Here is a 22,213-nt window from a genome sequence, read left to right on the forward strand (position 1 = left end):
GTAGCCGTCTTTATATGTATATGTAGCCGTCTTTACCTTGACTTTTAACGCATTAAATACACAGTGGCAAGATCCTTTATCTTGACTTTTTCAATGACTTTTTCAATGACTTTTCAGTGGCTTTTGTTGTGTGATATCACACTGCAGCAAGTTACCAGAGTCAAGATAAAGATGGCTTCATCCGTAAATCTTACCAGCATTTGCAGTACGTCTGTGTGTATGTCTCAGGATGAAAAAGTAGTCCACGGTACAATTAAGTACCCAGCATGATGTACACTAGAGAAATACATCAGGCTGTACCTAGCATTGTTAATAAATCAGTCTCGCTACCACATCCCTTCTATTCCAAAACAAGTCTCAATAGTTTAAAGGCTATATACACCTTCGAAAATGATGTATTTCTTTATTTTTTAAATAAAAATGTCTACCAGTGAGTTTGGTGTAACTTTCTAATTAGTTTTTATTAAAAATTATTTTTACTTTTTAAGATACAGCTGCTTTGTGTCCTGTATACACAGCAGCTGTATCTTGCGCTGAATCCTGACTAACGGCTTCATTGACAGCTGGTCTCTGAACACATCTAAGTTCAAAACTTAGATGTGATCGATTACAGGTAGATCCTGCGTCTGCTAACACTGAACCCGTCAGTCATGCTGACCTGACGGATACAGGTTTCAGCGCTAGATACAGCTGCTCTGTATACAGGATACATAGCAACTATAAGTCAAAAAGTGAAAAAAAAAAATTCTAAAAACTAATTAGAAAGTTCTGCCAAACACACTGATAGACATTTGGATAAAAAAAACAAAAACGCTTTCGAAGGTGTACATTTAAGGAAAAGTGGGGAGGGTTATAGATATAAAGTTAGCGCCAAACATATTTTTTTGTCAATGCAAATCCGATCAGAAAACTGGAATACTTGCATTACTAATCCTCCCCTAGTGTTTTCATTCTTCCCAGCAGTAACATTCCCAGTTCTATAAGAGTGGATTCCCACATGGCATAGATACAATGCAGGGGGTAAAATCCACAGCAATTTTTGGCAAGTCCCCAACAAAATCTGCATGCAAGACAAATCTGTAGGGTGTGAATCCACCCTAAATGGTTACACACAGGTTGCATCACTGAAGAACATTATGCACATGAACTCTTTTCCAGCCTTAAAATGACCTTCACTATGTTCCTGCACTGATTTGTCAATATGATGCATTATCATTATCACACAAATTCTGATTCATTTCATTTAAAACAACATTTTACAAATCATATTTTGATTAACCCCTTGAGTACCCAGCTCATTTTGGCCTTGAGGACCAGACCCATTTTTTCAAATCTGACATGTATCACTTTATGTGGTAATAACTCCGGAATGCTTTTACCTATCCAATTGATTCTGAGATTGTTTTCTCGTGACATATTGTACTTTAGTTTAGTGCAAAAATTTGGTCGATAAATTCATTGCTTATTTGTGAAAAACACCAACATTTAGCGAAAATATGAAGAAATTATGATTTTTCCAATTTTAAATGCATCTGCTTGTAAAACAGATAGTAATACCACACAAAATAGTTACCAATTAACATCTCCCATATGTCTACTTTATGTTTGCATCGTTTTTTGAACATCCTTTTATTTTTCTATGACCTCACAAGGCTTAGAACTTTAGCAGCAATTTCTCATATTTTTAAGAAAATTTCAAAAAGCGATTTTTTCATGGACCAGTTCAGTTCTGAAGTGGTTTTGAGGGCCCTATATATTAGAAACCCCCATAAAACACCCCATTTTGAAAACTGCACCCCTCAAAGTATCCAAAACAGCATTCAGAAAGTGTTTCAACCCTTTAGGCGTTTTACAGGAATTGAAGGAAAGTAGAGCTGAAATTTTCAAATTTCATTTTTTTTACAAAATTCATATGTAATACATTTTCTTCTATACCACAGAAGTTTTTACCTGAGAAACGCAACTCAATATTTATTGCCCAGATTCTGCAGTTTTTAGAAATATCCTACACGTGGCCCTAGTGCGCTAATGGACTGAAACACAGGCCTCAGAAGCAAAGGAGCACCTCTTGGATTTTGGGGCCTCCTTTTTTCAGAATATATTTTAGGCACCATGTCAGGTTTGAAGAGGTCTTGTGGTGCCAAAACAGTGGAAACCCCCAAAAGTGACCCCCATTTTTTAAACTACACCCCTCAGGGAATTTATCTAGGGGTATAGTTAGCATTTTGACCCCACAGGTATTTTGCTATATTTTCTGGAGTTAGTCTGTGAAAATGAAAATCTACTTTTTTTCTGGAAAAACGTAAAAATTTCTAATTTTTGCAAGAAATAAAGGAGAGAAAGCACCCCAACATTTGTAAAGCAATTTCTCGCGATTACGGAAATACCCCATATGTGGTAATAAACTGCTGTTTGGACCCACAGCAGGGCTCAGAAGGGAAGGACCCCCATTTGGATTTTGGAGCTCTGATTTTACTGGAATGGTTTTCAGTGCCGTGTCACGTTTGCAACGCCCTGGAGGGACCTAAACAGTGGAATCCCCCCAAAAGTGACCCCATTTTGGAAACTATACCCCTCAAGGAATTTTTCTAGTGGTATAGTTATCATTTTGACCCCACAGGTTTTTTGCTGAATTTATTGGAATTAGTCTGTGAAGATGAAAAGAGACTTTTTTTGGGAAAAAACACAGAATTTTCTAATTTTTATAAGGAATAAAGGAGAAAAAGCACCTCAAAATTTGTAAAGCAATTTCTCCTGATTACGGAAATACCCCATATGTGGTAATAAACTGCTGTTTGGACCCATGGCAGGGCTCAGAAGGGACGGAGCACCATTTGGATTTTGCAGCTCAGATTTTGCTGAATTGGTTTCTGGGGGCCATGTCGCATTTGCAGAGTCCCTGAAGTACCAGTACAGTAGAAATTCCCCAGATGTGATCCCAATTTGGAGACTATACCCCTGAAAGAATTAAATTAGAGGTGTAGTGAGCATTTTGAGCCCTCAGGTGTTTTATAGATTTTATTAGAATTGGTCCGTGAAAATGAAAACATTTTTTTTTTTCCAATAACCTGTAGCTTTAGCTCAGAATTTTTCATTTCCACAAGGAATACAGGAGAAAAGACACCCCAAAATGTGTTACACTATTTCTCCTGATTACGGAAATACCCCATATGTGGTTGTAAACGGCTATTTGGACATACGGCAAGGGTCTAAACGGAAAAAGTGCAATTTCGTTTTTGGAGTGGAGATTTTACAAAATTTGTTTTTGACTCCATGTTGCATTGCGCTGAGGTACCAGTACAGTGAAAACTCCCGAGAAGTGACCCCATTTAGGAAACTACACCCCTCAAGGAATTCATCTAGAAGTGTAGTGAGCATTTTGACCCCCAAAGGTTTTTCAGAAATTAGTGCACAGTGGATGTTGCAGATATAAAATTGACATTTTCCACATATATGCTATTTCAGTGCCCAATGCGTTGGGCCCAGCTTGTACCACCGGAGACATACGCCCCATAAATTGTTAAGCGGTTCTCCAGAGTACGGTAATACCCCATATGTGGTCATAAACCGCTGTTTGGGCACACTGCCAGGCCCAGAAGAACCGCCATTTGGCTTTTGGAGCGCAGATTTTGCTTGGTTGTAGTTTTGTTTAGTGTTTTACTGGTGTTTCAGTTTATAATGTGGGGGCATATGTAATCTGTGCGGAGTACATACATTTTTTGCGTGACACACTGTCGTTTTTATTGGTACCATGTTTGGCTACGCGCGACTTTTTGATCACTTTTTATTCCATTTTTTTGGAAACAACGTGACCAAAAAAGGAAATTCTGCCATTGTTTTTTATGGTATTTTTTTTACGGTGTTCACCGTGCGGGATAAATAATAAGATATTTTTTAGGTCAGGCCGATACAAACGCGGCGATACCTATTATGTCTAGTTTTTGTCTTTTTTTTCATTTTTTTTCTAATTATAAAGGGCTTGATCAGGGAAACAAGGCAATTATTGTTTTTATTACGGTAAATGTGTATTTATTGATTTATCTAAAACTTTTTTTTTACTTTTTTTTCACTTTTTATTTTACACATACTAGGGGACTGGGCAGGACCTAATAGGCTCCCGTACCTGGCAACCAGGAAGCCGTTGCTAGGCTTTTTTCTCGGGGGGGGGGCAATGAGGTGCAGAGGGAGCCCCCTCCCTCTGTATCAATCACTTAAATGCCGCTGTCGCTATTGACAGCGGCATTTAAGGGGTTAAACTACAGCGATCGGAGAGGACAGTGATCGCTGTAGTTGCAGTGGGATGTCGGCTGTATATTACAGCCGACATCCGATGAAGATGGAGCGAGCACAGCTCCTGTGCCCGCTTCATCCTCAGGGCGTTACTATACGCCCATTTTCGGGAAGGGGTTAATAAAAATAGTGTTTTGTTTTTTTACACCGCGTTCTCTGATCTCCTCACGTATCTCACAGAAGTGAGGAGATCAGAGAAAGTGACAGGAGCTTTCTCCTGCAGAAAACGTCACAGACGGCTGTGATTGGTCAGTCTTCAGAGACTGACCAATCACAGTAATCGCCGGCATTGGGGACTGCTAATTGGTCCCCAGGCCGGTAGCAGAGACGGTTAGCTGTCAATGACAGCTGCCGCCGCTGTTCTGTCACTATGTGATTTCACATAGTGACAGTTTATTCCTGCGCCGTAATAGTACGTCGAAGGTACGCTGGAATAAGCGGCCAGCGACGTACTATTACGTCGAAGGTACGCAAGGGGTTAAGTCTTATTCTTGCATGACAGGTAAAGCTTTTTATTATTAGATGGCTTATAAAAAAAAGGTTCAATAAAGACTTTGGGTGTGCAGTAAGGTTTTGTACTCAAGATGCTGAGCAGTTTCTTACACTGTAGATATATATTGATAATCTGATTATAAAACATCTCAAACTAAAAATCATCCATTTGTTAAAGGGGTTGTCCTGGATTTAATAAACATGGCTTCCTTCTTCCAAAAACAGTTACACTTGTCCACAGATTCTGTGTGGTATTGCAGCTCACTCAGTTTGTGCTACAATGCTTCACTGGAGCTAAGCTGCAATACCAGGCATGACCATGTGGTGCTTTTTCTGGAATCTGCCTCGCGATTCAGCACTTTAGTGATGATGCAGTCAGCGTGATTACGTCATCGCGCCGCTGCATCGTTCCGCTGGAAGAGGATTGTGTCGCTGGAGGATGGCGCAGGAAAGCATATAATGTTTTTTTCCTTTTACTGTGGGCAGTGTTGGGGGGGCTTAACTATAGGGGACAATAGCTACAGGGGAGGACTATATAGGGGACAATAACTACAGCGGAGGACTATAAAGGGGGCACTAACTACAGGGGAGGACTATATAGGAGCACTAACTACAGGGGAGGACTATATAGGGGGCAATAACTACAGGAGAGGACTATATAGGGGACAATAACTATACAAGGGACACTGTGTATGGTGTATTACTTTACAGTGATTGACAAAATTTAATTCATGGACACAGTGTATAGTACTATTATATTCAGCACAGTGTGTAGCACTAATGTTCGGGGCACAGTGTATGATACTATTATATTCGGGGGCACAGTGTATGATACTATTATATTCAGGGGCACAGTGTATGATACTATTATATTTAGGAGCACAGTGTATGATACTATTTTATTTAGCACGGAGCATAGAGTGCGGCACCATGAGAATTTTATCTTCATTTATAGGTGCGGAAATATTAGAAAAGTGAGGAGCTGAAGACATCTGAGCGGCAAACTGCAGAAATGGGCTGTGGCTGGGAGAAGTCGGCATAGAGAACCAAAGAAAAGAGACAAAGAACTACTCCAATCTGAGAAATCGTCACCGGTGCGTCACTAAATGTAAATGTTTATTCTCCCTGTGACTGATCAGTACTGTAGCCACTGTATGATCTGCAGCGAGATGATGGGTGTATCATACTTTTTTTTGTAAAACAAGCTCCCAGCCTATCCTTACCATCGTTCTGGCTATACAGGGAGCTGTAGTTTTATGCCGTACAACTTGGCAGGGGTTAAACTGAATTTGCAAATGATCTCTGTACTGAGCTGCATTTGTGCTTGTGCTGTATTTATGTACTGAGGTTAGTTCTGGTGCTGTATATTTGTACTGAGCTTTATTCTTGTGCTGTATATATGTACTGAGCTTGGTTCTGGGGCTGTATTTATGTACTGAGATTAGCTCTGGTGCTGTATTTATGTACTGAGCTTAGTTCTGATGCTGTATATATGTACTGAGCTTGGTTTTGGAGTTATATACATAACAAACCAAGCTCAAAACATATATACAGCACCAAAGAGAAGCTCAGTACATATATACAACACCAGAACCAAGCTCAGCATATAAATACAGAACCAGCGCAAAGCTCAGTACATATATACAACACCAGAACCAAGCTCAGTACATATATACAGCACCAGAACAAAGCTTAGCACATATATACAACACCAGAACAAAGCTCAGTACATATATACAACACCAGAACCAAGCTCAGTACAGATATACAGCACCAGAGCAAAACTCAGTACATAAATACAACACCAGAACCAAGCTCAGTACATATACAGTGAAGGAAATAAGTATTTGATCCCTTGCTGATTTTGTAAGTTTGCCCACTTTCAAAGACATGAACAGTCTAGAATTTTTAGGCTAGGTTAATTTTACCAGTGAGAGATAGATTATATAAAAAAAAAAAAAGAAAATCACATAGTCAAAATTATATATATTTATTTGCATTGTGCACAGAGAAATAAGTATTTGATCCCCTACCAACCATTAAGAGTTCAGCCTCCTCCAGACCAGTTACACGCTCCAAATCAACTTGGTGCCTGCATTAAAGACAGCTGTCTTATATGGTCACCTGTATAAAAGACTCCTGTCCACAGACTCTATTAATCAGTCTGACTCTAACCTCTACAACATGGGCAAGACCAAAGAGCTTTCTAAGGATGTCAGGGACAAGATCATAGACCTGCACAAGGCTGGAATGGGCTACAAAACCATAAGTAAGACGCTGGGTGAGAAGGAGACAACTGTTGGTGCAATAGTAAGAAAATGGAAGACATACAAAATGACTGTCAATCGACATCGATCTGGGGCTCCATGCAAAATCTCACCTCGTGGGGTATCCTTGATCCTGAGGAAGGTGAGAGCTCAGCCGAAAACTACACGGGGGAACTTGTTAATGATCTGAAGGCAGCTGGGACCACAGTCACCAAGAAAACCATTGGTAACACATTACGCCGTAATGGATTAAAATCCTACAGTGCCCGCAAGGTCCCCCTGCTCAAGAAGGCACATGTACAGGCTCGTCTGAAGTTTGCAAATGAACATCTGGATGATTCTGAGAGTGATTGGGAGAAGGTGCTGTGGTCAGATGAGACTAACATTTAGCTCTTTGGCATTAACTCAACTCGCCGTGTTTGGAGGAAGAGAAATGCTGCCTATGACCCAAAGAACACCATCCCCACTGTCAAGCATGGAGGTGGAAACATTATGTTTTGGGGGTGTTTCACTGCTAAGGGCACAGGACTACTTCACGGCATCAATGGGAGAATGGATGGAGCCATGTACCGTCAAATCCTGAGTGACAACCTCCTTCCCTCCACCAGGACATTAAAAATGGCTCGTGGCTGGGTCTTCCAGCACGACAATGACCCGAAACATGCAGCCAAGGCAACAAAGGAGTGGCTCAAAAAAAAGCACATTAAGGTCATGGAGTGGCCTAGCCAGTCTCCAGACCTTAATCCCATCGAAAACTTATGGAGGGAGCTGAAGATCCGAGTTGCCAAGCGACAGCCTCGAAATCTTAATGATTTACAGACGATCTGCAAAGATGAGTGGGCCAAAATTCCATCTAACATGTGTGCAAACCTCATCATCAACTACAAAAAATGTCTGACTACTGTGCTTGCCAACAAGGGTTTTGCCACCAAGTATTAAGTCTTGTTTGCCAAAGGGATCAAATACTTATTTCTCTGTGCACAATGCAAAAAAATATATATAATTTTGACTATGTGATTTTCTTTTTTTTTTTATATATATATATATATATATATATATATATATATATATATATATATATATATATATAATCTATCTCTCACTGGTAAAATTAACCTAGCCTGAAAATTCTAGACTGTTCATGTCTTTGACAGTGGCCAAACTTACAAAATCAGCAAGGGATCAAATACTTATTTCCTTCACTGTATATACAGCACCAGAACAAAGCTCAGTACATAAATACAATAACAAAACCAAGCTTATTACATAAATACAGTACTGAGCTTGGTTTTGGTGCTGTATTTATGTACTGAGCTTGGTTCTGGTGAGTATATATGTACTGAGCTTTGTTCTGATGCTGTATATATGTATGAGCTTGGTTCTGGTGTTGTATATATGTACTGAGCTTTGTTCTGGTGCTGTATATATGTACTGAGCTTTGTTCTGGTGATGCATGTATGCACTGAGCTTGGTTCTGGAGTTGCATATATGTACTGAGCTTGGTTCTGGTGCTGTATATATATTTTGAGCTTGGTTCTGGTGCTGTATGTATGTATGTACTGAGCTTGGTTTTGGTGTTGTATATATATATATATATATATACTGAACTTGGTTCTGGTGCTGTATTTATGTATTGAGCTTGTTTCTTGTGCTGTATATATGCACTGGGCTTTTTTCTGGTGCTGTATATATGTATTGAGCTTTTTTCTGGTGCTGTATATATGTACTGAGCTTGGTTCTGGTGTTGTATTTATGTAATTGGCTTTGTTCTGGTGCTGTATGTGTTTCCTTAGCTTGGTTCTGGTGTTGTATTTATGTACTTGGCTTTGTTAAGGTGATCCATTTATGTACTGAGCTTGGTTCTGGAGTTGTATATATGTACTGAGCTTTGTTCTGGTGCTGTATACATGTTCTGAGCTTGGTTCTGCTTCTGTATGTATGTACTGAGCTTGGTTCTGGTGTTGTGTGTATATATATATATATATATATATATATATATACTGAACTTGGTTCTGGTGCTGTATTTATGTATTGAGCTTGTTTCTTGTGCTTTATATATGCACTGGGCTTTTTTCTGGTGCTGTATATATGTATTGAGCTTTTTTCTGGTGCTGTATATATGTACTGAGCTTTGTTCTGGTGCTGCTTATATGTACTGAGCTTTCTCCTGGCACCGTATCTGTCATTAGCTGGGAGAGTTGTCATGGCTTACTGCGCACACCCTTCTCACAGTTCACAGCCTAACTAAATGGCCTAAGCACGCTTAGGATATTGAATGTGCGCATATAGGCCTATACATAATGGGTGAGTTTAATATAATGAGCGTCGGTAGGTTGGTAGGTATGTACGCTTATGTAATTTTATACATAGTGTGGAAATCCACACTAAAACGTTCTGGATAGGGAATTTCTTTATTTAGAGTCTACTTTAAAATAGGGTGTATTTGAAATATCATAATTGTTTTATTTTATTATTAGAATAATTTTCCATGGCGCGATACACCGCAAATCACTGCGACCCCCCCCCCCCTCCCCGACGTGTATATCTTTGTCCGCAAAACAGGGAACCTGTTGTTAAAAATCCCACCCCTGCCTTTAAGTATTATCTATTTAGCTCCCAGACATTACATGAGGCCAAAATCTAAAAGTGTCTGACTGGAGGCTACATTTCTTCATTAAATGCATTTCCACCTTTACCACTAAAAGTTGTTTTAGGCTGGATTCACATAAAGCGTTTTTTCATGTTTTCGGTGGCATTTTCACATGTCTTTTTGCACCTTTATTTTGCCCAAAAAATGCTTCAGTCTGATGTTGCTTTAACCCTTTTCCTGCCAAGGTGTAATGACCAGCGCATTGTAGACCCACTGTGCTACTCAACCGGTTTGACTTAGGGCCACCTCTAAGGATTTTGTGTAAGTAGCCTCCCCGGTATTCACCCTTTGACCCCCATATGGGAATTTGGACTTCGCTGCGGAGAGGCATCAGGTCGCTATCTTTTGAGGTAGTCCCGGTGTGAGTCCAGCTGGCAGAGTGGACCAGGAGACAACGGTGTAGTACTCTGTGGGTACAGGCACTGGCAGATGATACTGGCAGGTAGCAAAATATAGACTGTAGCAGGTAGCGTGATGCCGACTGGTAGCGGGTAGCAGGATGCAGGCTGGTAGCGGGTAGCAGGAAACAGACTGGTAGTAGGTAGCAGGATACAGACTGGTAGCCGATAGCAGGACACAGATTGGTAGCTGGTAGCAGGATACAAACGTGTGGCGGGTAGCAGGATATAAATGGGAACCTTTGCAGGAAACAGCTAAGTTACAGCAAGTTGCTCAGGCACCAGGTGATCATAGGAGCTGCCTTAAAGGCTATGTAAACCTTTGAATTTTATTTTTATCTTTTTTAAATATGAATCAGTGTGTTTGGTGCAACTTTCTAAATACTTTTAAAATTAAAAATTATTTTTACTTTTCAAAATACAGCTGCTTTGTATCTTGTATACAGAGCTGCTTTATCTAGACTTGAAACCTGTATCTGTCAGGTTAGCGGGACTGACAGGTTCAGTGTTAGCTGGTCCAGCATGTCTCTGACACGCAGGATCGAGTTGTTACCGATCAGATCTAAGTTATGGACTTTGATGAGATCGATAACAGGTGGATCTGCTGTCATTGAACCCGTCAGCGCTGCAGACCTGACGGATTCACGTCTCGGCACACGATACAGCTGCTCTGTATGCTCTCTAAACAAGATACAAAGCAGCTGTAAAAGTAAAAATAATTTTAAATAAAAGGTATTTACAAAGTTGCACCAAACACACTAATAGACATTTTTATAAAAAAACAAAAAAAAAACAAGGTGATTTCAAAAGTTTACATAGCCTTTAAATAAGCCTGAAGCAACAGGGATTGGTTAGGGAGATGTGTAAATTCACATACTGTGGACCTTTTAAGAGGCAGCCAGGGAGCGTGCATACCCTAAGAGACATGCAACCATGAGTGGGAGTAGAGGCACGACCACAGGAGGCAGGACAGAGGCACCGGTGTCCATGGGCAGCACGTGAACTAGGCCGCCGGAGGAAAAGGTAGTTGACCCGATATTGGGGATCACAGGCAGATGCGGCGTTACACAAGGATGTGCACTTCAGTAGCCAAGGATGTAACTGATATGTCCAACTATATCGCTTTAAAATAACACTTAGATCCCAGCTCTAGATGAGATCTAGTTTGAGTTAGATCAGGTTGACATAAAAGCTTCATATACTTGCAGTTCTCACTTCAACTGGTGCTTCTAACGTCTCTAGCTCAAGCTGAATTGCAGAAATAAATATCTGCGCTTTAACTTCAGTTCATGCTGAAGAGGAGAGGCAGCGGGGGACGTGCCAGCGTGCAAGGAGAGGTGGAGAATATGTGATTCTCCTCCTGTCCCTGTATGGCTGTAGATGACCCCTGGGAGAGGTGTAATATAAACTTTTGTTCATGGTATCACCCCCGCCCCATTAATCAGAGAGCATACTTTTTTCCAGAAAAGTGAGAAGATCATTAGTAGCTCATCTAACTACTTCCCTGCGTCTAATGGGTCAGGATCACAGTGTCCAAAAAAATCGCTCTAAGCACTCACAGACATATTATTAAAGTTTATAAATTTTAAACTGTTCTTAACCTATGTGTACCTGATCTTTAGTATTATATCCGGTGACCGCTAGTGATACCTGTTATACGTTACCATAACTATGATCCCTAGAGAAGAACATCTAATAGATTTCTGATGGATGGAAAATATATTTTCATCCTGTGACGGTCACCATAAAGATAATTTCCAACTAGTTCCACTAAAAAATTCAGTATTAGTTAACGCATTGGTTTAGTCTTATGGATTTTCATTAGGGTTCAGTTGTGTTCACATTTCGCGGTCAGTTTGTGTTCTTTGCCATGATCTTTGCAGAATCACTGTAAAAATGTAGCAGTTTTGCTCTACTTTTGTTTTTTTTTTAAAAACAGTGCTTTGACGATGATGTGTGAACACAGCCTTAGGCCGGGTTCCCACGTAGAGTAAACTCCGCGGAATTCTGTGCTAAAATTCTGCAGTATTTACAGTAGCAGCAAAGTGAATAAGATTTAGAAAATCTCATGCCCACAGTGTGGAAAAAAGTGCCACGAAAAGGTTCATAAATTGACTTGTGGTGCGCATATTAAATCCGCATCATGTAAATTTATGCTGCGTTTTCGTTGCTTTTCTGTTGCGGGTTTTCCACATTGAATTCAATGGGGATGTAAAACCTGCAACAAATACTCAAGTGTTACGACTTTTGCAGTGGAATCGCAGTTATTCCGCCTGAATAATTTGTAGCTCAGAAAAAAAAAAGCTTATAATTACAACCCGGGTGTTGTCATAACGACGCTTTCTTCTGCTCTTCTTCCAGGCCAGCCCCCTGGGATGACGTTTCAGCCCATGTGACTGCTGCAGCCAATCACAGGCTGCAGTGGTCAAATGGGCTGCAGCATCATCCCAAGAGGGTGGATTACATGCCAATGGAGGGACGCCTCTCCATAACTACAGAAGGGGTAAGTACAGATGTAGCCATCTTTATCTTGACTCTGGTAACTTGATGCAGCGTGATATCATACAACAAAAGCCATTCAAAAGTAATTGAAAGAGTCAAGATAAAGGATCTTGCCACTGTGTATTTAATGTGTTAAAAGTCAAATTAAAGACAGCTACATCTGTATGAACTTTTTTTTTTCTATCATTGCTTTCTGCAGTGGAAATTCCGCCTGAAAAACTGCACCACAATGTGGTGCAGTTTTTTGGACGACATGTGCTGCGGGGTTCTAGGTCGGATACACTGTGCCGTTTTACGTAGTATATCCAGCCCATGGGAACCCAGCCTTAGAGTTTGTATAGGGAAATCCAAAATGATATACCTATAATACAAAAATTGTTTGGTGCGTTTCTTTATCACATGATAAACATATGAACATAGACATGTGTGGTATGAATGAACTCCCCACATCTTAGGGTCAGTTCACACGTTGCGTAAATATCCGCAGCATACTACAGTAGCAGCAAAGTGGAGGAGATAGAACAAATCTCATCCACATGCTGCGTAAATGCTGAGTGGAAAAAACACTCCGAAATTGGCATGCGGTGCGGTATTTTAATCAGCAGTATGTCAATTGTATTTGCGAAAACGCTGCTTACTTGTAGTGGGATTTCCCCTTTGAATTTGATGGGCAGGTAAAACCCGCAACAAGCAGCAGATGTTGCGTTTCTTGCAGCAGAGTCGCAGCGATTGCACCACAAAAAACGCAACTCAGGAAAAAAAACAACTTACCCAGAAGTCTGTGTTTCTTCCTCCAGGCTGGTCTCCTGAGATGATGTGTCATCCCATGTGACCGCTGCAGCCAATCACAGGCTGCAGCGGTCACATGGGATGAAACGTCATCCCAGGGCTGCAGAGCATCATGATATCAGGACATCGGAGGGACATGTCGCCATGGTAAGTATCCTTTTTTTGTTTTTATGTGCAGTTTTCTGCAGCGGACATTCCGTACGGAAAACTGCACCACAGTTTCATGCGTTTTTTTGTCCGGAATTCCCTGCAGCACATAGGGCACATAAACTGTGTAATTTTACGCAGCGCAACCGCCCTGTGTGAACATAGCCTTACAGTTCTTTGCAGAGTAAATTTTTTTTGCATAAGGGGTTGAATACGAAGTTTAGTTGCAAAGTAGAATTTTCATGAAATTTTTGCTTGTAATCACTGTTTGATGTAAAGTTGCATGAAGGTGATTGTGTGTAAAAATTATTACGTTTTATTTTTATACATGGTATGCTATGCCCTCTCAAAAAATGTAGATTTTGGTAACATAGTAGCTGTTTGCCATGTGCAGTATATATTTTTGACACACTTTTGTGGATGATCAAAAATGTTATGGCCTTTGTTTACGTGTTTTTGAGAGGTTTTTGTTCATGTAGACAATTTTGATAAATATGAATTTTGCACCCCTTGATCTATTATTTTTACATTGTTTTTGTGAATTAATCTCGCTTGTGTGTGAGGTATAGGCGCAAATGTGTGTTTTAATGCATTTTTTAAATAATTCCTGTTTGTCACAAAGTTGGCACATGACACTTGGCACAGATGACACTCTCGACTAGATTACGCACTGGAACAAACACAATTATTGGATATGGGATGCAGGAAACGGGAACACTGGATACAGGATACAACTTAGGGACCATATGCAAAGACTAACATGGGCAGACAACAACGCTCAGGCAAGGAGAGGAGGGCTAGAGCCCTTTTTAAGGTCCAGGATGTAAAGGGATTGGCTAGGGAAACTTTGCATGGTGTGCAGCCTACCTGATTCCGTGGGGGAGCTGCAGTCGCATGTGCCGGCGTCTCTGGGGAAGGAGACACCGGCATGAAGAGAGTGTCCTGCAGTCGAGGCTGCCGGTAAGTAGAATGTGCCGGCGGTCAGCAACCGCGAGCGCATTAGTGCCCCCCTTAAGCCTCCTTTTCTTAGATCCAGAGTGTTAGAGGAACTTACTGATGAGATCTGTGGCATCAATGTCCGCCTCAGGCTCCCAAGACCTCTCCTCAGGACCAAACCCTTTCTAGTCTACCAGTCTTTCTTCCTACTCTCTTGAAGTCGTCCAGGATTTCCTTTACCTCAAAGATGTCAGAAGAACCGCTGGGACCAACTGTAGAACCAGGGGATTTTCTGTAAGGGTATGTTCACATGCAAACTCAAAAATGTCTGAAAATATGGAGCTATTTTCAAGGGAAAACAGCTCCTGACTTTCAGACTTTTTTTTAAGCCACTCACGATGTTTGTGGCGTTTTTTATGGCCGTTTTTGGAGCTGTTTTCAATAAAGTCTATGAAACACGGGTCCAAACACGTCCGAAGAAGTGACCTGCACTTCTTTTTTGCGGCCGTTTTTTACGTGGCATTTTTGAAAAACGGGTGCGTTTAAAAAAACGGCACGCCAGAACAGAACGCCGGTTTTTCCATTGCAATCAATGGGAAGATGTTTGGAGGCTTATGATTTTTCGTCCATTTTTGGCCCCGAAAAATGGCCGAAAATAGCCCATGTGAACATACCCTAACGGTTCAGGATCACATGCTTTGGGAGAGATACATAGAACGAGTTGGGGATTTTGAAAGTAGGAGGCAGCCGAAGCTTATAGGACACAAGGTTTATTTGTTGTTGCACCTAGAAGGGGCCGAGGAACCTGGGAGCGAGTTTGTGGGATGGGATCTTCAGACTAATGTTCCTTGAAGAGAGCCAGACCTTGACTCCGGAGAGAAACTGAGGAGGAACCCTTCTCTTCATATCGGCATATGCTTTCATGCGATCCACTGCCTGAAGAATCGCAGACTTGGATTTCTGCCTGATGTGAAGAAAAGTCCCAAATGAAGAATTTGCTGCAGGCACTTGATACATAGTTGGCACCGGAAGAGGAACTCGTGGGTGCTGACTGTATACTATATAGAATGAAGAGAAAGCAGTAGACTCACTTGTATGGTTATTGTATGAGAATATCGCCCAAGTCAGAAGCTGTACTCAATTGTCATGTCGGACAGAGACATAATGACGGAGATAATTCTGTAGTTAATTCTGTAGTATATGTTTGATCCTTTCCACTTAACCATTAGACTGTGGGTGATAGGGAGAAGAAAAGTCCAGCTTCACATCTAAAAGATTACATAGGGCTCTCCAGAATTTAGATGTGAACTGTACCCCACCCCCCCCAGTCAGAAACAATATGAAGAGGTAGTCCATGAAGATGAAAGATGTGTTGAATGAACAGATCTGCCAGACGAGGAGCTCAGGGAAGGCCCGTTAAAAGAACAAATTGTGCCATCTTGGAGAACTGGTCCACTACTACCCAGATCGTAGTACATCCAGCAGAAGGTCAGTGATAAATTCAATAACAATGTGTCGCCAGGGAGCATCAGGCATCGGTAGAGATGGAGCAGACCAGCAGGTTTAGAATGAGAGGACTTGTTTAGGTAGCGAGGGCCACTAATGAGGAGCAATAATGTCCCTAGTCTTGCTAGCACCAGAATGCCCAGCCATTTTGGAATTATGCCCCCAGCGGAGAATTATTTTCTTGTCAGCAGAACGGACAAAAATCTTTCCAGGTGGAGTACCTGATCTGCAGAGGATTTACAGCAATAATCCTAGAAGGATCAATAATGTGTTTAGGTTTTTCTTCAGAGTCATCAGTTTTGAATGACTGAGACAGGGCATCGTCCTTAATGTTTTTGTCCACAGGGCGCGAGTGAAAAAGAAATCGAAATCTGGCAAAGAACAGCGACCATCTATCATGACGAGGGTTCAGTCGCTGTGTAGACTGCAGATATGTAAGATTTTTGTGATTGGTGTAGATGATGATGGGGTGAGCAGACCCCTCTAGTAGGTGTCTCCATTCTTTCAGGGCCAACCTGACAGCGAGCAATTCGGAAGGGCAGAGCAATTTTTGACATCCAGGATGTATAGGGATTGATTAGGGAACTTTTGCATGGTACGCGTGCTGGACTTTTAAGGCCAGTAACGAGCGCGCGCACCCTACAGGATTCAGTGGGAGAGCTGCAGCCACGTGTGGTGGCCTCTCTGGGGAGGGAGACGTCGGCATGAAGACAGTGTCCTCTGGTCGTGGCTGCCGGTAAATAGGCCACAAGCACAACAACTGCCAACAGCGCATCAAGACAACTACAATTATCAGATTGTCTGTTTTAAGGAAATATAGTACTAAGGGGGGACATATTGGGATAATCCCCATTATAGTATCATATGCCACAACAAATTATTAATAATACATACCCATCGCAGAGGCTGTATCCATATGGGTGTAAGTAGGGACTCCCCAACGCACGTTTCACGTTCCTCACTACCTCAGCATGTAATGAGGTAGCGAGGAACGCAAAACGCACGTTGGGGAGTCCTTGCTTACACCCACATGGATACAAACTCTTCGATGGGTATGTACTATTGATAATTTGTTGTGACATATAATACTATAATGGGGATTATCCTAATAGCCCCCCCCCCCACTTAGTATTAGAGTGTATCTACATTACCCTAGATATGGAATAAGTTTATAAGTGAGGGATTTTGGAAATCTGCACATTATAGTTTTCAATTTGCAAGTGTTAATGATATAATTACAACTTATTGTGTCCACTTACAAATCATGATTCAGAATACAAGAAATAATAATTAGATGTAATATGGTTGAATCATATGTAGTGGTTCAATGACCAGCACAGGTCATCAGGGCATTGTTTGTTCTTGTCAACTTGAATCCAATTATGATTTCAATGTAATTGTGTATATTCTATTTGTAATTAAATAAGAGAAACTGTCTTTTTTACTGAGATAGTGTGTCATTCCATTTCTGTTTTGGTGTGGATCTTGCTATAGACATAGCAGCAAATGTAAAAGTGTGTATGGTATTCAGCCTCCAAGTATTGGCAGCAAGGTTTTTTGTGTAAGCCCCAGTTTAAATGGTGGAGGCGTTAAGTTAAGGTCTGAGAGTAAATATTTAACAATTTAATTTAATGCTCCGCAGCCAACATAGTGGGGAAAAATGCTATTAATGAAACTATACAATAGTATAAAGTACTAATGCCTTGACAAGTACTCCAAATACATTTTGACACATTTTAAGTCCCTAGCTCAAGGTCCCTGCATATAGCCAATTCAGATAGAGCAAAAACATTGTTCATATTACTGCTTGCATTTAGTGTACTAGAAGGTGAGGCATAGTAGAAAGGTTTATATTACAAATGTACTTTTTACTTGAATTCACGATTAAATAGCTTTATCATCTTTGTAATTTATCTTCATTATATTTAGCTTTTTTCACTTCATGTTGCTTTAGATTGTTTTCATTTATTGTGCAGTGGAAACTGTCAACAAGCAGGCTATCTGCTCTTGACACACCTAGTTTACGTATTTTTATGTTCATGTATTTCTATTTACTTATAAGGTGTGCACGTGCTAAACCCTTAGTAACAACTTTAAACATTAAAAACACATTAGTCTTAAATTGGCAAGTAAATTGTGGCATGCGCCACGATTTGTTAAAAAACAGTAACCATAGGCAATACAGCGCAAGAGGAGCCTGACTTCAATCGCGACATGGCACACCCTGAGCTGGGGCCCGCGTGCCCCCAGCTCGCATCTTGTAAACCAGGACAGCCGTGCCCCCTGCCACGGCTGTCCCCCCCAGGCAGCCGCCGGTCCGCCGTCCAGCTTTCGTGACTGCCCAGGCCCAAAACATCCTGGGGACCTGCCGTATATTTAGTGTCCCCCCACGTGCGAGTTCACCCCGCCATATAGCTAGTGGTAACTTCGCCGTGGTCCACCACCGAAACCGCTCTTAGCAGGAGTGCAGTGCCACGATCCGCCCCGGCTTTACATCACATAGCATAGCATAACATAACATAGCATAACATAGCATAGCACAGCATAACATAGCATAGCATAACATAGCCTAACATAACATAACATTCCATTATTTCTAACAAGGGAGGGTTGGGTGGGTCTTTTCTTCTCCTGGTAAGTATGCCTCACCTCCCTCTGTTCTCTGGTCTTATAAACCCTTATACTGCTCCTCCTCCCCTATCCTCATTACCTATGCGCTCCTCTAGCTCTTCCCACTATCACTCCCCTTTCTTACACTTATCTCACAGTGAACAAAGAGAGACCCTCCCCCCCCAGCCATGCGGCCAGCACCATTTTATAAACCTTGCTTCATCAAACCACCATTATCAGGGACGCCCTGGCCCACCTTATGCTTCCTCGGGCCTAGTCGTCCCTCGTCCTAAATTCTATTTTAAGCTTGAGAAAGGTTCCAGATTAGGAACCGAAACATGGCTCATGGAATACAACCACTTTTTTTTTGAGTACTGCCTCTTTTTTGGACATATTGACATAGGACTCTGGCCAGACTCCTGTGGTGTGCAAATATATATATAGATATATATATATATTATTTTCAGTGTGAGCATGATGCTTGCAGAGCGTGTTTAGATCTAAACACATCCTTGCTTTTGCTTGAATTTGGTTAAGGACTTACATTTTTCATGAAACAATTTTAACACAATATCGCGACATGCTAGCAAAACACTTGACAGGCTGCGAATTGCATCACAACCGGGTTTCCACACATAGACACATATAACAGACATCTCATGAGAGAGCATTGTGATTTGTTTTTTTTTCAAAGCTGGTCATCTCGAACCACATATCTCAGCATATGTTGAGATAAGAGGAAATGTAAGGAAGGCCACCTCAGTGGGTCACAATTGTAGGACACAGGTCGCACAGCCAAAAATCGCTGTGTAATCAGTGTTGCGCTGTCCGTGAACGTCGGCACGTTGCGACTCGAAAGAAATCCATCAAGTTTGGATTTCTTGTGACTGCCATGTCATGGCAACATGCGGGTAGCACTAGCCAAAATTCGATTATGCAATATGAAAGGCAGTAGGTATTATTTCCAAACAGAATTGTATCAATCTATTTTCATGTAGAGATGTGCAAAGTCAGGTTAAATTTGTCTCAATAATTAATCATTATGTAAATAAATGTTAACACATATTGTCGTTGACAGACATATAACATGCCCCTATCATCCAGGTCTACAGCTTGACCTATCTCATCTGCTTTTTTGAAAAAGTGCACATGCTTCAGCCCTGTATTGATCCTCAGCTTTACTTTTTATTCAGAATAGGATTATGTCTCATAAGCATCTTTTCTGAATCTGTATTAGCCTTCAACCTCCTGTTATCAAATCCCCAATCTACTGCATACAAGTGTTTAGAATACTGTATTATGGTAACTATCAGTTATACTACTAGATTCAGGCAGGGAATCAAATATTATTACATTTCAAAAAGAAAATATATATTTTATCCTAATTCTTCATTTGCTCTGTTCATGCTAGCGCAATCGCTCCTATTATTAATGGAAGCTGTGACGGATCTGTTTTCCAACTGATCAAAACGAACTCAGACGGAACCTACTGACTTTAATAGGGTCTGTCGGGGGTCTGACATCTTTCACTTGCTGTGAAACATACCAGAATGGCTGATGGAACCCCAGACAAAAGCTCCTAACACAAGTGTGAACAGAACATTGCTCATACATTTTGCCTAGTGGTCAATGCTAGTAGTGGTAATGGTGAGAAGACAATCAATGGTGTTTATTCTGTTATTTTAGTTACATAATCTTAAGTATTATTAATATTTTTCTTATTTAGTCTCTCTAGGGCAGTAATCCCCAACCACTGGGATGCGGACCAATACCGGGCCCCGGATTATTTTGTATCGGGCTGCGGTATCTGGTATGCGCCCCGATGGCCTCAGGAAATTTTGGGCAAAAATCCGCACCAAACTGTGGTGCAGTTTTTCGCCCGGAATGTCCACTGCGGAAAATTGACGAAAATTTAGCCGGCCTGCTAGTAGGTTGGCCTCCTGGGATGACATTTCATCCCAGGAGACCGCTGCAGCCTGTGATTGGCTGCAGTGGCGGTCACATGGGATGAAACGTCATCCCAGGAGGTCGCCCCTCTAACGTCATCCAGGCAGATGTTTCATCCCATGTTACTGCCGCTGGTCCTAGTTCCAACTGCATCTGCATCCTTAAGATGCAGAGACAGTTGAATTCAATGCTGGAGCAATGAGTGACCACCCCTTGCTCCAGTATTCACACTGCCGTGAGCTGCTCGGCGCAGGCAGGCGCGATGTAATGCAGTCATCGTGCATGTCTGCGCCGAGTCACTCACAGCACAGACTGGAGGAGAAGGATCCTCCACCCGTCGTGGGAACGGGGATAGGTAAGTAATTATGTTATTATTTTTTATTAGGCATATATGGGGGCATTATACTGGGTATGGGAGTGGGGGATGATATGGTGGCTGCTATATCATTATACTGTATGGCGGAAGCTATGGGGTGCATTATATTGTATGTGGCAGCTATGGGGAGCATTGTACCGTGTGGGGGCAGCTATGGGGACATTATACTATGGGGCATAATACTGTGTGGGGGCATTATACCGTTGAGGCAGCTATGGGGGCATTATACTGTGTGGGGGATTATACCGTGAAGCAGCTATGGGGGCATTATACTGTGGGGGCATCCATGGACACTGTTGTGCAAGGCGGCTGGACATAGGCGCCTACAAAGGTCTGGTGGTGTTGGGGAGGCGTAGGGGTGGCCAAGCTGAATTCTTGCACCAAAGCCCATGAGCCTTTAGCTATGCCCCTGCTGCTATTTGTTGTGGGTTTTACCTTCCATTGAATTCGATGGGGAAAACCCGCAATAAATAAGCAGCGTTTCCGCAAATACAATTGACATGCTGTGGAATAAAATTCTGCACACAAGTCCATTTCTGAGTGTTTTTTCCGCTCACTATTTATGCAGCGTGTGGATGAGACTTGTTTTATCTCATCCACTTTGCTGCTACTGTATTATGCTGCAGATTTTCCGCAGCATAATACAGGTATTATAATATAGGTATACGCCATATTTACGCAATGTGTGAACTGAACCTAAACCCCCTTCCCCCGCCCTGCCAGTCCCTGGAAAAATGTTCTTGCATCAAACTGGTCCTTGGTGCAAAAAATGTTGGGGACCGCTGCTCTAGGGGACTTGAATTTTTTATATTTTATTTTTAATGGCAATGTATTGGAATATCTGTGTATTCCAATGTATTACTGCCATTCTTAGGGCATGGCTGAGGTTTACTTGAACAGGTATTATTACCATACAATCATGTGTATTTACCATTACAAGAAAAAAATCTGTCACGATGCTGTTGACACGGTCATAAGTGCTGAATTTCCTGACCGGAACGAGGATCCGATATTGCACGAGATTGTAAAGACGCACATGGTTCATAGGCTAGAAAACCCGAGACAAACCACTTTGCTGGCATACTTTCAACAGATGATTTTGCAAAAACACTGTTATATAACGAAGTTCCGTCATATTATACTTATAATAAGCAGCAAGATGTTTTCAACCGTAGAAGACGTGGAACAGCTGTGAATGGCGAGCCCGGCATTTTAAAAGAACACGTCATTGGAGTCTATACGGTGCATCCAAACAACTCAGAATGCTATTACTTACGATTACTTCTACATACAGTGCGAGGAC

The sequence above is a fragment of the Rhinoderma darwinii genome, chromosome 8, assembly GCF_050947455.1.
Source record: "Rhinoderma darwinii isolate aRhiDar2 chromosome 8, aRhiDar2.hap1, whole genome shotgun sequence".
Taxonomy (NCBI): Eukaryota; Metazoa; Chordata; class Amphibia; order Anura; family Rhinodermatidae; genus Rhinoderma; species Rhinoderma darwinii.